Genomic DNA, 18,241 nt, shown 5'->3' on the forward strand with positions numbered 1-18,241 from the left:
GTTTTAAGACGTTTCAGGTTTGTTTTTCCTCTTCTGCTCTGAAATATTCTGTGTACTAAGGACTTGCCCAGGAGTCAAGGGAAGCAGCTTCTACATTATCAGAGTCAGTGTGAACCTGTATTATCAGCAGGTCCACAGGACCCTAAGCATTTTTCTCAGGAATAGAGAAGATGTGATAATCATCACACAGAGCTGAGTCTGAGTGAAATGAGAAGCAGACCAAAGGTAAGAGGTCTCTGGGCAGAATTTTTTTCAAAAGTGGTTTCAGACTTCCCTACACGGCCGAAGTCCCCAAGAATTTAAGTACAGATCCATGAGCAAAACTTGGGATTTGAATCTGAATTTTTAAGCTTGGGCCCTGGAAATGTGCATTTTTATAAAAGCTCTCTTGAAGTGACTAAGAGACATGATCAGGTTCATAAACTTCATTTCTGGTAGTTGGGACTAGAATATAAGAAACTAAGAAATGGGGTTGAGTTTTCCCTTTAATTACAACCTTAGAGAAGTACCTCTAGGTTTTACTTCTTTCTTATAAAATATGAGGCTCCCAGATCCCTCCAGGATCTAAAATGTTATGATTCAATAAATAAGAGTTTTAGCAGTTACATTTCTGTTTTTGTGCCTTTGGGTTTAGAAACTAATTTTCAGAGCTTGCCTTTAATGTAGATGGAGTTTGTGGCTGACTATAGCACCAATTCAAAGGATTCCAAGTAGGTTTTTCTTCCTCAGAACATCTACACCAGCCTGCTTTCAGTTTCGGAAATTTCTGCATTAGAGGAATGGGTTAAAGTGAGGTCTCTTTAGTTACATATTTAAGTCCCCTTTTGTAGGAGTTAGTAACTGCATTAGCAAGTTGATAATAGTTTTGTACCAAATATTGTAGCATTTCTCAGCCACTTTTTCTATCATGACACTTATGACTAGTTGTGTTCACATGTGCTTTTCTTTCTCATTGATGCAGTCAGTGTTGTGTATGATGCCCAACTGTATCTCTACTGTTTTCCTTCCTATTATGAAAGCATCTCAGAATACAAAGAATGAAAGTGACGTAATTATTAGAATAACCTAGAATTTGGTCAAGTTTTATAAGAATAAAAGTATCACTAATTCTCCAAGTTGGATGTGAGTAAAAAAAAATTAGTTGAGACATGCCTCTTCTGATTGTGACTGTGTTAATTGGCTAGGTCTGCCATCAACTGATTGGTTTAAACAACAGAAACCTATTGTCTCAGTTCTGGAGGCTAGGAAGTCTGAAATCAAGGTGTTCTTCTTTCCAGGCATGTCTGGCTCTGTGTCCAAATTTCTCCTTTTTATGAGGATACAAGTCTTATTATGTAAGGATCCATCCTAATGATTTCATCTTAACTTGATCATCTGTGAAGACCTTATTACCAAATAAGGTTACATTCACAGGTACTGATGGTTAAGACTTAAACATTTTGGGGAGATTACAGTTAAACCCATAACAGTGTCATTCCATTGTATGGTGGCATTGATGGTGAAAATCTAATGAATTAATTTATGAGGTGGATCATGGTCCTCGGAAATTAATAAAAACATAGACAGGTTTTTCTCGTGTGAGATGGAGAAATTAAAGATGGAGCACAGAAACTGCCAGAGGCATGACTGGCCCAGATTGAAAGGCCTTAAACTACCAGCAAAAAGTAATTGGTAATGAAGACCGTGGGAAGGGTTGTCATAACTAGGAGAACTACCTTAAGGTAGTTGCAAGGACACTAAATACAAACTTAGCCTTCTTTATGTAGAAGACAGCTCCTACAGGGAAGTGTGGGAAGGGTAAGGTTACTAGAGTAAATTTTGGAGTAGCTGTTTTGAATCTCTGCTCCTGAGAGTTTCATAGCATTGAATTTTTATATCACCATCTTACTGTTATAATAAAAGCATTAATCACATCATTAATAAAACTAGTATTTTATCCCAAACCTGGTAGTTTTCTATTGGTATATATTAAGGTTGTACAATTGCACAGCACATATACTGTGCACTGACATGTATTTTGAAGGTAGTCTGGGAAATGGGAAGGTATTTGATGGTATTTTGGAAATACATAGTGATGCCTGCTTGTACTGTCATGAAGCAACTGTGTGCATATTTCCCCAACTTCATGATCATGTTGGTATCGTGAAATTGTTCAAGATGGGAGAATTTATACTATGGCAATTGGCAAGTGCTGTAAATTATAGCTTCAACTTTGTATTGAAAGCTGGTTATTAAACATTCACCAGAACACCACCAGATATAAACTGTGTTTTAAACAAATTAATACACTCTGCTTTTAGGGGCACTTACAAGAAAAACTGTTTTTCTTATTGAACAAAAGTAGCTGTTTCTTGGTACCATGCATTAGAATAGTGTGAAGATGAACAATAGGGCCAGTTTAGGAAGCAGATGAAATGAATTTGAACTGCAATCTAGTAATGCCTTCTAGAGCTCATGAGCAAATTGCCGAGGTAATTCTGGTATGTGAAATGCATTCATTAAGAAGAGTTAAAATTCAAACTTCCTGCTTCCCTGACACAGGATGATTAACAGGAGGGCTAGAAGGATCATCATTTCCATGGAAAACCCTGGAAATCAGAGAGTTCCAAGCTGTCATTAGTTGTTTTCAGGATTAAAAATTTTAAAAAAAATGACTAATTAAACATTTGTTAATTCAACCTGTACATTTTATGGGTATTTGGATAATACGCACTAATGTGAAGAAAAATGAGCTTAGGAACTTAGAACCTTCTTTAGGTTGATTTGCCTTTGAATTACCAGAGGAGAACAAAGATGTCACCTTTCTGAATAAGTCTGCAATGCACCTCAAGCTTTAACGCGTTTATAGATCATCTGGGAAGCTTGTTAAAAAATTTAGATTTTCATTCAACAACTCTGTGGTGGGACCTCAGCTGCTGGTCCCCAGAGCACGCTCTGAGTAGCAAGGAGCTAGAAATCTTTCAGAGGATGTGAGTGTGGAGATGCCCCTGACTGGGTGTGACCCTCCCTTTCGCCCACCTTGCCCTCAGCAGCAATAAGCAACACATGATTTGAAGGTTTTCCTTCTATTTTATTCTGCTACACTTTCCTTTAATTTAGATTTATTTACTGGTTGATGGTAACAGTGTTCTCCCTTAGAAATTCCTCTGAGGTCACCACTTCTTAACATTTAAACCTGTTCTATTTTTTTTTCTCCGTAAGTCTTGAGACTAACTGGGATCTCTGTAATTCCACACAGCTGCCAGTAGAGGTCATTACCTCGTTACAGAAATATTTTCTTTCTTTTTTTTTTTCCCTAAGAGATAGTTCAGTGGCTGGGATGAATTTGCCTTCTCTGGGAGGGAGTCAGCCTAAGGGACCAGTTATCTCCAAGGCCACTGGTTTGCACATAATATCCCCTCCATGCAAAAGTGGGAGTGTCAAAGATGGGCAGACTTTTCCAATCCCCTAGGAAAAATGAAGGAAACAACAACTGAAGCATGGCTAAAGGGCTACAAAATTTAAATGCAGTGTATTAGTTTGCTAGGGCTGCCGTAACAAAGTTCCACAGCTGGTGACTTAAACAACTGAAATTTATTTTCTCACAGTTCTAGAGGCTGGAAGTCCTCAATTAAGGCATTGGCAGAGTTGATTTCTTCTGAGGGAAGGATGTGTTCCAGGCCTCTCTCTGACTTATTAGATGGCCATTTTCTCCCTGTTGTCTTCATATCATCTTCCCTCTGTATGTGTCCATGTCCACACTTCCTTTTCTTATAAGGACATCAGTCATGTTGGATTAGGGCTCACCCCAATGAACTCATATCAATTCAGTTACCTCTTTAAGGACTCTTAATAAATACAATTAGTGCTCACCTCAGCAGCACATATTACTAAAATTGGAATGATACAGAGAAGATTAGCATGGTCCCTGTGCAGGGATGACACACAAATTCGTGAAGCATTCCACATTTTTTTTTTTTCTATTGTGGTGCTGATGTATCCTCTGGTTGTTTCAATATTTTTGTATTCTTCCTAACATACCTGTTAGTTTCCTAGCCTAATTTTTTTTTTTTTTTTTTGCCACTCACGCAGCTTGGGGGATCTTCGTTCATGAGCTGGGGGTCAGGTGAAGGAAGCTTCTGTGGTGGGAGCTCCGAGTCTGAACCACTGAACTAATAGAGAAACTCAGACCTCTGGAAATATTTACTGGAGTGAGGTCTCATGGAGGTCCCTGTCTCAGCACCAAGACCCAGCTCTACACAACAGTCTACAAACTACAGTGTTGGAAGCCTCAGGCCAAACAACCAGTAAGACAGGAACACAATCCCACTCATAAAAATAAAAAAAAATGAGGCGGTAAAAAAATATGTGACAGATGAAGGAGCAAGGTAAAAACCTACAAGACCAAATAAATGAAGAGGAAACAGGCAATTAACATGAAAAAGAATTCACAGTAATGATAGTAAAGATGATCCAGAATCTCGGAAATAGAATGGAGGCATGGATTGAGAAAATACAAGGAATGTTTAACAAAGATCTAGAAGAACTAAAGAACAAATACAGATGAACAACACAATAACTGAAATGAAAAATACACTAGAAGGAATCAATAACAGAATAACTGAGGCAGAAGAACAAATAAGTGAGCTGGAAGACAAAATGGTGGAAATAACTGCCAAGCAGCAGAATAAAGAAAAAACAAGGAAAAGAATTGAAGACAATCTCAGAGACCTCTGGGACAACACTAAATGCACCAATATTTGAATTATAGGGGTCCCAGGAGAAGAAGAGAAAAAGTAAGGGTCTGAGAAAATATTTGAAGTGATTATAGTTGAAAACTTCCCTAACATGGGAAAGGAAATACCCACCCAAATCCAGGAAGTGCAGAGAGTCCCATACAGGATAAACCCAAGGAGAAACACACTGAGACATATTAATCAAACTATATAAAGTTAAGTACAAAGAAAAATATTAAAAGCATCAAGGAAAAAGCAAAAAATAACATACCAGGGAATACCCATAAGGTTATCAGCAGATTTTTCAGCAGAAACTCTGCAGGCCAGAAGGGAGTGGCAGGATATACTTAAAATGATGAAAGAGAAAAACCCACAACCAAGATTACACTACCCAGCAAGGATCTCATTCAGATTCAATGAAGAAATCAAAAGCTTTTCTGACAAGTGAAAGCTAAGGGAATTCAGCACCACAAAACCAGCTTTACAACAAATGCTAAAGAAACTTCTCTAGGTGGGAAGCACAAGAGAAAAAAAAAGACCCACAAAAACAAATCCAAAACAATTAAGAAAATGTAATAGGAACATACATATTGATAATAACCTTGATTGTAAATGGATTAAATGCCCCAACCAAAAGAAAAGACTGGCTGAATGGATACAAAAACAAGACCCATATATATGCTGTCTACAAGAGACCCACTTCAGACCTAGGGACACATACAGACTGAAAGTGAAGGGATGGAAAAAGATATTCCATGCAAATGGAAATCAAAAGAAAGCTGCAGTAGCAATACTAATATCAGATAAAATAGACTTTAAAATAAAGACTGTTACAAGAGATAAGGAGGAACACTACATAATGATCAAAGAATCAACCCAAGAAGAAGATATAACAATTATAAATGTTTATGCACCCAACATTGGAACACCTCCGTACATAAGGCAAATGCCAACAACCATGAAAGGAGAAATCGATAGTAACACAATAATTGTAGGGAACTTTAACACCCCACTTACACCAATGGACAGATCATCCAAACAGAAAATAAATAAGGAAGCACAAGCTTTGAAGGACACAATAGACCAGATAGATTTAATTGATATTTATAGAACATTCCACCTGAAAGTGGCAGAATACACTTTCTTCTCAAGTGCACATGGAACATTCTCCAGGATCACATCTTGGGTCACAAATCAAGCCTTGGTAAATTTAAGAAAATTGAAATCATATCAAGCATCTTTTCCAGCCACAACGCTATGAGATTAGAAATAAATTACAGGGGGAAAAAAACATAAAAAACACAAACACATGGAGGCTAAACAATATGCTACTAAATACCAAGAGATGACTGAAGAAATCAAAGAGGAAATCAAAAGATACATAGAAACAAATGACAACAAAAACACGACAACCCAAAATCTATGGGACGCAGCAAAAGCAGTTCTAAGAGGGAAGTTTATAGCAATTCAATCTCACCTCAAGAAAAATCTCAAACAGTCTACCCCTACACCTAAAACAACTAGAGAAAGAAGATCAAAGAAAACCCAAAGTCAGTAGAAGGAAAGAAATCATAAAGATCAGAGCAGAAATAAAATAGTAATGAAGAAAACAATAGCAAAGATCAATAAAACTAAAAGCTGGTTCTTTGAGAAGATAAACAAAATTGATAAACCCTTAGCCAGACTCATCAAGAGAAAAAGGGAGAGGACTCAAATCAATAAAATTAGAAATGAAAAAGGAAAAATCACAACTGACACTGCAGAAATACAAAGATTTGTAAGAGAATACTACAAACTATATGCCAATAAAATGGACAACCATGAAGAAGTGGACAAATTCTTGGAAAGGTACAATTTTCCAAGACTGAACCAGGAAGAATTAAAAAATATGAATAGACCTATCACAAGCAATGAAATTGAAACCATAATTTAAAATCTTCCAACAAACAAAAGTCCAGGACCAGATGGCTTCACAGGCAAATTCTGTGAAACATTTAGAGAAGAGCTAACACTGATCCTTATCAAACTTTTCCAAAAAATTGCAGAGGGAGAAACACTCCCAAATTCATTCTATGAAGCCACCATCCCCTGAAACCAAAACCAGAAAAAGATATCACAAAAAAAGAAAATTACAGATGAATATGACTGATGAACATAGATGCAGAAATCCTGAACAAAATACTAGCAAACAGAATTCAACAACACATTAAAAGGATCATCCACCATGATCAAGTGAGATTTATCACAGGGATGCATGGATTCTTCAGTATATGCAAATCAATCAATGTGATACACCACATTAATAAATTAAGGAATAAAAACCACATGATCATCTCAATAGATGCAGAAAAAGCTTTAACAAAATTCAACACCCATTTATGATAAAATCTCTCGAGAGAATGCACATAGAGAGAACCTACCTCAACATAATAAAGACCATATATGACAAACCCACAGGAAGCATTATACTCAATGGTGAAAAACTAAAAACATTTCCTCTAAGATCAGGAACAAGACAAGGATGTCTTGTTAAAAACTTGTTAAAAAACTTGTTATTTAACATAGTTTTGGAAGTCCTATCCATGGCAATCAGAGAAGAAAAAGAAACAAAAGTAATACAAATTGGAAAAGAAGAAGTAAAACTGTCACTCTTTGCAGATGACATGATACTATACATAGAAAATCCTAAAGATGCCCCCAGAAAACTCCTAGAACTAATCAATGAATTTGGTAAGGTTGCAGGATACAAAATTAATGCAGAGAAATCTCTGGCATTCCTATACACCAACAATGAAAAATCAGAAGAGAAACTAAGGAAACACTCCCATTTACCATTGCAACAAAAAGAATAAAATACCTAGGAATAAACCTGCCTAAGTCTTTCTCCCTCTGCCTAAGGAGGCGAAAGACTTGTATTCAGAACACTATAAAACGCTAATGAAGGAAATCAAAGATGACATAAACAGATGGAGAAATATACCATGTTTTGGATTGGAAGAATCAATGTTGTGAAAATGACTATACCACCCAAAGCAATCTACAGATTCAGTGCAATCCCTATCAAACTACCAATGGCATTCTTCACAGAATTAGAACAAAAAATTTTACAATTTGTATGGAAACACAAAAGACACTGAATAGCCAAAGCAATCTTGAGGAAAAAAATGGAGTTGGAGGAATCAGGCTCCCGAACTTCAAATTATACCACAGAGCTACAGTAATCAAGACAGTATGGTACTGGCACGAAAACAGAGATATAGATCAGTAGTACAGGATAGAATGCCCAGAGATAAACCCATGCACATATGGACACCTAATTTATGACAAAGGAGGCAAGAGCATACAAAGGAGGAGAAAAGACAGCCTCTTCAATAAGTGGAGCTGGGAAAACTGGACAGCTACACGGAAAAGAATGAAATTAGAACACTCCCTAACAACATACTCAAAAATAAACTCAAAATGGATTGAAGACCTAAATGTAAGACCGGACACTATAAAACTCTTAGAGGAAAACATAGGAAGAACACTCTTTGACATAAATCACAGCAAGATCTTTTTTGATCCACCTCCTGGAGTAATGCAAATAAAAACAAAAACAAACAAATGGAACCTAATGAAACTTCAAAGCTTTTGCACAGCAAAGGCAACCATAAACAACAAAAAGACAGCCCTCAGAATGGGAGAAAATATTTGCAAATGAAACAACAGACAAAGGATTAATATCCAAAATATACAAACAGCTCATGGAGCTCAATATCAAAAAAACAAACAATACAGTTAAAAAATGGGTGGAAGACCTAAATAGACATTTCACCAAAGAAGATGTACAGCTGGCCAGGAGGCACATGAAAAAATGCTCAACATCACTAATTATTATAGAAATGGAAACCAAAACTACAATGAGGTTTCACCTCACACCAGTCAGAATGGCCATCATCAAAAAATCTAGAAAAATGCTGGAAAGGGTGTGGTTAAAAAGGGAACCCTCCTGCACTGTTTGTGGGAATGTAAATTGATACAATCACCATGGAAAACAGAATGGAGCTTCTTTAAAAAACTAAAATAGAACTGCCGTATCACCCAGCAATCCCACTACTGGGCATATACCCTGATAAAACCACAATTCAAAAAGAGACATGTACCACAATGTTCATTGCAGCACTATTTCCAATAGCCAGAGCATGGAACCAACCTAAATGTCAATCAACAGATGAATGGATAAAGAAGATGTGTCACATATATACAATGGAATATTACTCAGTCATAAAAAGAAATGAAATTGAGTTATTTGTAGTGAGGTGGATGGACCTAGAGTCTGTCATAAAGAGTGAAGTAAGTCAGCAAGAGAAACACAAATACCATATGCTAACACATATGTATGGAACCTAAAAAAAATAAAATTGGTATTGATGAACCTAGTTGCAGAGCAGAAATAAAAGATGTAGTCATAGAGAATGGACTTGAGGACACAGGGTGGGAGAGGGAAGCTGGGGTGAAGTGAAAGTAGCATCGACATATATACACTACCGAATGTAAAATAGTTAGCTAGTGGGAGGCAGCTGCATAGCACAGGGAGATCAGCTTGGTGCTTTGTGATGACCTAGAGGGGTGGGATAGGGAGGGTGGAGGGAGGCTCAAGACGCAGGGGATATGGGGACAATATATATGCATATGGCTGATTCAGTTTGTTAAACAACAGAAACTAACCAATATTGTGAAGCAATTATACTTCAATAAAGATCTATTAAAAAAATAAAACAGTATGACACTGGTGTAATGATAGACATATAGATCAGTGGAATGCAATTGTGTTTCCAGAAATAAACTCATGCATTTATGGCCAATAAATAAATAAATACAATTAAATTCTGAGGTATGGGGGTATTAGGATTGCAACATATGAATTTTTTTTTTTTTTTCAGTACGCGGGCCTCTCACTGTTGTGACCTCTCCCGTTGTGGAGCACAGGCTCCGGACGTGCTAGCTCAGCGGCCATGGCTCACGGGCCTAGCCACTCCGCGGCATGTGGGATCTTCCCAGACCGGGGCACGAACCCGTGTCCCCTGCATCGGCAGGTGGACTCTCAACCGCTGTGCCACCTGGGAAGCCCTACATATGAATTTTTTTTTAAACATCTTTATTGGGGTATAGTTGTTTTACAATGGTGTGTTAGTTTCTGCTTTATAACAAAGTGAATCAGTTATACATATACATATGTTCCCATATCTCTTCCCTCTTGTGTCTCCCTCCCTCCCACCCTCCCTGTCCCACCCCTCCAGGCGGTCACAAAGCACCTAGCTGATCTCCCTGTGCTATGCGACTGCTTCCCACTAGCTATCTACCTTACGTTTGGTAGTGTATATATGTCCATGCCTCTCTCTCACTTTGTCACAGGTCCCCCTCCCCCTTCCCATATCCTCAAGTCCATTCTCTAGTAGCTCTGTGTCTTTATTCCTGTCTTTCCCCTAGGTTCTTCATGACATTTTTTTCTTAAATTCCATATATATGTGTTAGCATACGGTATTTGTCTTTCTCTTTCTGATTTACTTCACTCTGTATGACAGACTCTAGGTCTATCCACCTCATTACAGATACCTCAATTTCGTTTCTTTTTATGGCTGAGTAATATTCCATTGTATATATGTGCCACATCTTCTTTATCCATTCATCCAATGATGGACACTTAAGTTGTTTCCATCTCTGGGCTATTGTAAATAGAGCTGCAATGAACATTTTGGTACATGACTCTTTTTTTTTTTTTATACTTTTTATTTTTATTTTTATTTTTTTTTGCGGTACATGGGCCTCTCACTGTTGTGGCCTCTCCCATTGTGGAGCACAGGCTCCAGACACGCAGGCTCAGTGGCCATGGCTCACGGGCCCAGCTGCTCCACAGCATGTGGGATCTTCCCAGACCGGGACACGAACCCGTGTCCCCTGCATCGGCAGGCGGACTCTCAACCACTGCGCCACCAGGGAAGCCCCATGACTCTTTTTGAATTATGGTTTTCTCAGGGTATATGCCCAGTAGTGGGATTGCTGCGTCATATGGTAATTCTATTTGTAGTGTTTTAAGGAACCTCCATACTGTTCTCCATAGTGGCTGTACCAATTCATATTCCCACCAGCAGTGCAAGAGTGTCCCCTTTTCTCCACACCCTCTCCAGCATTTATTGTTTCTAGGTTTTTTGATCATGGCCATTCTGACTGATGTGAGATGATATCTCATTGTAGTTTTGATTTGCATTTCTCTAATGATTAATGATGTTGAGCATTCTTTCATGTGTTTGTTGGCCATAAGAATTTTTGATGGGACCCAATTTAGCCCATAACATGCAATAAATAGACAAAATGTCTTAAGAGAATGGAACTTCACTGAAAAATAGCGCTATGTCTACAGCTATAATTTGTCTGGAAAATTCAAATCAAAAGTTTCTTTTCCCTCCATTACCTGAATATGTCTTGAAGATTGAATTAAAATAAAAATCAGCTCCAGTTGTCTTAAGTAATTGTTCATTTTTTGTAGGTGTTACATTTTGATGGCTGATCTAGGAGTAGATCATAGGGGAGGAGAACTCTGAAGCAGGAGACAGGGTGCACATCTTCCAGTTACATTATCCAGACCAGAGGCATTTTCTCCTAAATTATGTCCCACCACTATTTCTATCATAATTTCTTTGTTTCATGTCTGTTGAGTTTCCTTCTTCTTCTTGATATCTTTCCAGAGATCACATGAACTAAAAGTAAAGTCTCTGTTCTTTGAATTCATTAATTCATTCCAAAGACATACTCCAAAGCACCCACTATATTTTTAATACCCTGGGCACATAAACTTAAATGTCAGTAACTTCTCCCTAGTAACTAACTATAATAGAGTAGAAATGTTTGTAAGAGATGTGTGGCCATGTGCCATTGCAGAATAGTTGGGGGGGGGGTAGAGTAATTTTAAGGAGGAATCAGGAGATTTTGATATGTCCTTAATTTGGCATTTATTCATATGCCTTAGGAACCCTCTTCTTACCCACCCAAGAATTGTTATTTTTGTATTTCTCAGAAGGCAGTACACATTGTAGGTGCTCAATGAATGCTTGTAGAAGAATGAATAAAATCAGGTGTTATAATTCTCTTACTCAGGAATAAATGTTAAGGTACTATTCTGCAAGGTGGGCTTACTTGGGTGATCTGCCCATTCTGGGCACCAGCCCTTGTCCATCAGGGTCCACACGGGCCACATAACTATAAATCCCACTCCCAGAGGGGCTTCATCAGAACAACAAAAAGGTATGTTGTAAATGACTGAACACGAGTTACAGACTTAGAACTTTATAGAATTTAGCTATTTTGAAGATGCAACAACTAAAATGTTATAGACTGGGGTTTTGAGATTAGCATTTTACTTTCTCCTTTCTAAGGAAATAGTGAAAACCTTGGTCAGCTCTGGCTGAGAGAATTGTATCCCTCTTGATCTCCTTCAGATTTTCAGGTTTATTACATTAGTTCTCTTGTAAGTATTCTGCCTTGTTCTGTCCTATGCCTTTTGGTGTCAAGAAGGTCACTTCTTCACAGCGGAGCCCTTTTTAATTAAAATAAAGATTCTAAATTTGCTTTGGGTCCATTTTAAGTGCAGAGACTTCATTAATTACACCAGGAGGAGGTTTCCTAATGCTATAACATCTAGGAGCCTTTGAAAAATTAATTTGAAAAGGTTTTTCTTCCTTATTGTGCGGTTTTGTTTCCTCTTGAGTATTCTGATGGCTGTATCTTTTCTTTTTTTTAAATCCAGATTGCTTTAGAGGATGAGGAGCCTGCTGATTTGATTGCAAATGAAATATAAGCCTCACAGCCAAGAACCATTAATACCATAACATTCTATCTGGTTTTAGCCACTAGGGAAAATTACTATTTAACAAAATGTTGAAATAAATAAATAGTAATTTATGACACCATTGTTCTCTGTTGTTGGAAACCTCACCTTTAAAAGTAGTTATCACATCTTGGAGGGAGACTCATGAGAAGAAAAAGAGTTTGAGGGGTTTTCTCCAGTGGTGCTCTCCTGCTTGACTCTTTCTCCCCCTTATTAACCCACTCCTACTGAAGCAAATACACTTGGTCTTCCACTTTGTTTTTTCCCCAATTTCTTTTTGTATAAATACTCTTGGCTTTGAGGTAACATGAAGGAGTGAATGCTAGGTCTGAGAGTCCAGAAAATAAGCAGACATGAAAGCCTCATCACTAGAACATCAAAGGCTAACACAGAAAGTGCTAAAACAGAAATCAAGTTGTTTCCAGCTACCCTTTCTTGTGAGATATTTAGCATCCTGTTCAATATTTGGACACTTGGACTATTCCACAGGCTCCTCAAATCTAAAGTAGAAGTGAGTTAGAGGTAGAAACGTAGATGTGGTCCTTTAGTTGTCTGAGCAAGGACATTGTTCCAGTAGATTCTCTCTTGACATGGTTTGTGCTTGGGCTCATTATGTCCTATCCGTATTTTTACTTTTTAGTTATTTATTTTTTGAACTGGTTAAAGATTTAGATCAGAATGGGGACACTGTGTAGAAGCTATTCATGAGGTTTACTTGCCAGTTTATTACAAATTTCATCCCTCTCCCCAGGGAGAACACACTCTCTGTTTCCTTTAATCTCTTTTATAAGGGATGACAGTATATATTAACAGAGGGCAAGAATAGATCATTGGGTTTAAGTATTAATGATCATCTAATAATAAGATGTGATAGGATTATATTAGAATTGCAAAACTGGTCTATTTATTAAGAGTGACAGGCTATCAAATTATAAGCCTCAGAGGACAGAGGAATAATTATAATCTTCTAGAAATGCAAAAAGTTAAACTCTTTTGAAAGTCAGTTTTATTATTTTGCTATAAACTATGGCCAAATAAGGTTAACTCTGAAAATGTCTGCTATGTGAAAAAAAAAATTAATTAGCATTTAAATGAGACCTCATCTTCTAACACTTTCTGGTAGTTTTTAGAAGAATTCTACCTTTTTGGTATGTTTGTTATGCATAAGGATGTTAAGGTCTTGTTGATAACATAGAAATTAATATGCTTTTAAAATGTTTAATTCAGTGTTATAAAATGATTATTAGCTGCAAGTATAGTACATTCTCTAATAGCTCATTACAAAACATGTTATGGAATATATCAGTTAAAAAAGCTTTATATACAGTCTGTGACGACTTGAAAGAAAAGGCAGTGTGAGCAATAACCCTAACACAGGATCTCAAAGTGGGAATTCACATTTCTTCTGGAACCTTGACTGACTACTTATAGAACTTCCTCTACAAAACTAAACAAATCACTTCCCTGATAATAGCAGCTAACTTATTTGGATGTTCTTTGAGCCCCAGTTGAGTGACCTTCATCTGGTGTATTGTCTTCCATTATCTCCAGCCTCACTCAGCCTCCCATTTGGAGTATCTTCATTTTTCTTTCTTGGCTTCTTTATCAGAGCATCTAATTTTAGCTCCTACCCCGTTTCTTCTCTTTATTTCTAAAAAATTTTGAGGAGTGTTCTTTAATAATTAGTTTAATTTATTTGTAATTTTTCAACTCATTGCGTCTTGGCATCTATTCCTACCATTTTACCAAAACGATTCCTAATTGCTGGATTTGGCAGTAATTATTTTCCTGTCATTGTCTTTTTTCTTTTTTTAAACGTTTTATTTTATATTGGAGTATATTTGATTAACAATGTTGTGTTAGTTTCAGGTGTATAGCAAAGTGATTCAGTTATACATATATGTATCTATTCTTTTTCAAATTCTTTTCCCATTTAGGTTGATACAGGTATTTTGGATGTTGGCTTTGAAGATAAAGTACTAGACCTGTAGACCAGCTTGGTGGAGCAGGATGTCATCCCCAAATAGTGACATCTGCATCTGTGAATATTGGGGGGATTCGAAGACTCCAACACATTCACCCTAACAACTCTAGCCAAGCCCTGCACTGGTTCCTCAAGGTGGTCAAAAAATATAACTTATTTACTAATCGTGCCCTCTCTTTTTATGAAAGTGGGATTCTGTAATTACTAAACACTGTTAAAGTGCAGTAATTATATTTCATTATACCAACAGGGGGATAATAAGCGTTGACTATTACCCCCCGAGTCTAGCTTCAAATTTTTTGAACTCTAGAGCATCAGTGTGGGGCTACATAATGCTAACTTCACTTCTCTCTGATCCCTACAAGGACCATACAGAGTAAAAAGAGACTGCAGTTAATGGTGCCCTAGGAGTAGGAACTGGAGAGGTTAAGAAAAGTCCTATACAGGGTATGCAAATAAGTACATTGATGCAGTTTGACATGAATAAACAGCTTGAAAGCCCAGGAAAATTTTAAAAAGATCTAGAGAAACAACTAGTCATGGTAAACGTGGCCTCAGCCTACATTTCCATGATTAATACAGCAGAGTAAGTTAAAGAATGCCTTTGGAAGGTCACCTCGGTTTCTTGTTAGTTAAAATCAAGACATACAATTTGTCCATTGTAATAGGGCATGGTATCCTTACTATAAAATTCTATCTAGGGATAAGCAGGAAGCTTCTTCATGACTAAAAAGTTATATCTAAATAAGTAGAGAGGTAGAAATCTTAATACCTGAATTATAGAGTTGAAGTTGGTCTACATTTCCTGCCCACCAATAGGACTTTGTGTCTCCCTAGAGGTATAAACCATAAGACCTGGAAGCTCTTTAATTCTGTTACCTGATCTACCTATGAGATGGTCCAGGAGTCACTACAATAAACACTGAATTAATCAGGTTCAGAGAAAGTTATTTTTACCTTAAATGTATAAAAAACACAGATGACTGAAAAGATAGACTCATTTTCAGGACGCCAGGAGTATTCTCATGCCTTGAAACCTAATGAAATTTACCTTGCTGGGTTTGAGATGTTCTTGGGAACTGCAACATCTTTATTCCTTCCCAAATGGAATGGGAATATCTATTCTATACCTGTCCCACCATTGTATTTTGGGAGCAAATAACTAGTTTGTTAGTTTCACAGGCCCACAGGTGGGGAAGAATTTTACCCCAAGATGGAGCATAACCCAAGTCTTATTATACTTGATTTAGATAATTTAGAAGATGAGTTTTGGGACTTTTTGTGTTAATGACATTTAGATGAGATTTTTGGATTTAGAGTTGGTGCTAGAATGGGTTAAGTCTTTTGAGGAGGTTGGAAAGGGGTGAATGTATTTTGTACTTGGGAAGGATATGAATTTTGGGAGACCAGGGGCAGACTATTATGGATTGAATTCTGGTCCCCAAAAGGTGTGTTGAAATCCTAAGGCATGGTACTTGTGAATGTGACCTTATTTGAAAATAGACTCTTTGCTGGATTATCCAATGACTGATTTCCTTATAAGGAGAGAGAGCTTTGGGGACACACAGAGACATAGAGGAGACACAGGGAAGAAGACCATGTGAAGGCGGAGGCAGATACTGGAGTTATGCTGCCACAAGACAGGAAATGCCAAGGATTGCCAGCAACTATCAGAAGCTAGAAGAGTCAAGGAGGGCATCTTCTTTAGGGCCTTCAGAGAGAATGTGGTCTTATCAACACATTCATTTCAGACTTCTAGTCCTAGAACTATTAGAGAATACATTTCTGTTGTTTTAAGTCACTTGGCCTGTGGTAATTTGTTACGGCAGTCCTAAGAACGTAATACAAGGTAGGGTTCTATTTATGTGAAGTTCTAGAAAATATAAACTGATCTATAGTGACAGAAATTAGATCAGTGGCTGGCTGGAAATATGGGGGTGGTATGTTGGGGACAGGAGGAAGGAGGAAAGGTTTACAAAGGGACATAAGGAAATTTTGGGAGTGATGGACATACTAATTATTTTGATTGCAGTGATCGAAACAGCATAATGTGCACTTCAAATATGTGCAGTTTATTGTATGTCAATTATACCTCAATAAAGCTGTTAAAAAAGTCATTTCTGGCGAGTAGAATTGGGTTTAGAATGGAATTAAGTGAGGCCTGTTGAAAGAGTAGCAAAATAGAATATATTTTCCTTCTTTTATCTATGTTGCTGTTTCTTTTTTTTCTGAGAAAAAGAAAGAAAACATTGTACTTGATTAAATTCTTGGAAATTAGCTCTTAAGTGGATTTAAATGAATTAGCATTAATCTCCCATGGACACTTTTGCCATTGTCCACTTACGGCACCTTTATCCTGACATTTTGCCTTGGTTGGGTTCTATTCTCCCTTTATCAAGCTCAGTAATTGGAAGTCCATTGATAATTGCAGTCATATTATTTGTCTCATTTTCTGTGAGAAACATTTTCCAATGTACTGTTGTAGTCTTAGGTATAATTCAGTTAGTAGAGACTTTGTTCTAACCAATGCCTCCTTAATGACAGCTGTTTTACTCTGCTGGGGCAGATGAAGCTAACTAGCTTTCTATTAAGGCAAGGTAAGAGGTGGGGATAAATATCTATTTTTTTTCTTTATACAGATCTGATAGTGCTGGCTCACAGATATACATTAATGGTCTTTGCAAAAGATCTTGTGTGATTTGAAGATTTATGATTGGTGAAAAATGAGGGAACAAAAGGGAATTATAGCTTTGTAGTATTTTACATGGTTGGCCAGTTTTTTCTTCTTAAAACCTTTAATGACAGAAGTCTCCTTTAGTTCTCCTCTGATTTCCTTGGCTTTTCATGCTCCTCTTTTTATTTTTGTTTTCCATTTAAACGTACCTCTGTACCTACTCTTTGGATGACCTCCTCTGAATGAATGGCTTCAAGCACTACACTTACTGTTACCACTCACAATTCTGCTGAGCTTTACACTTGTACACACAGCTGCCTAAAGGGTAGTTCTATGTCCCACCTCCAGGTAGTGAGACTTACCTGTTTCCCCCAGTGTCTACTCAATAAAGCTAAACATCTTCACTATTTCTGCTTCTCCTCCCTTTACAGGCAATTCTTTAAAAGTCTTTTACTTTTTTTTAAATGTAATTTTTATTTTATATTGGGATATAGTTGATTTACAATGTTGTGTTAGTTTCAAGTGTATAACAAAGTGGTTCACTTATACATATACATATATCCATCCTTTTCCAGATTTTTTTCCCTTATATGTTATTACGGAATATTGAGTAGAGTTCCCTCTGCTATAAAGTAGGTCCTTGTTGATTATCTATGTTATATATAGTAATGTGTATATGATAAATTAGGAGTTTGGGATTAAGATATCTTTTACTTTGTTTTACTTCAATATCTCATATCGCTCCCTTCATTTCCAAATCTTCCAATTCCTCTCTATTTGAGTTACACACTAGATTGTAGACCATGACCTATATTTTAATTTTTCTCTTACATATTCCATAGAAATATCTTTTCAAAATGGACAGAGAATCTGCTTGAAGTCCTTTAATATTCTCCAAAATAGTCCCCCCAAAGTTCAGAGTTCTTTGTTTAACCAGTAAGATAAAGCCCCTAATCACAAATCTGGCCATATCACTGTGTTTGCTATACATTTTATAAATACCA

General features: G+C 37.1%; 1 non-coding gene and 1 pseudogene across 1 annotated transcript; both read left to right on the forward strand.

Annotated features, from left to right (window-relative positions):
- LOC115848388 (small ribosomal subunit protein eS12-like) overlaps window positions 1–18,241 on the forward strand; it is a 93,629-nt pseudogene that overhangs the window by 30,454 nt on the left and 44,934 nt on the right.
- Window positions 3,845–3,952, forward strand: LOC115848562 (U6 spliceosomal RNA). Its single transcript, XR_004037744.1, has one exon. It is a non-coding gene; the product is annotated as a U6 spliceosomal RNA (small nuclear RNA).

Source organism: Globicephala melas, chromosome 3 (assembly GCF_963455315.2).
Source record: "Globicephala melas chromosome 3, mGloMel1.2, whole genome shotgun sequence".
NCBI lineage: Eukaryota > Metazoa > Chordata > Mammalia > Artiodactyla > Delphinidae > Globicephala > Globicephala melas.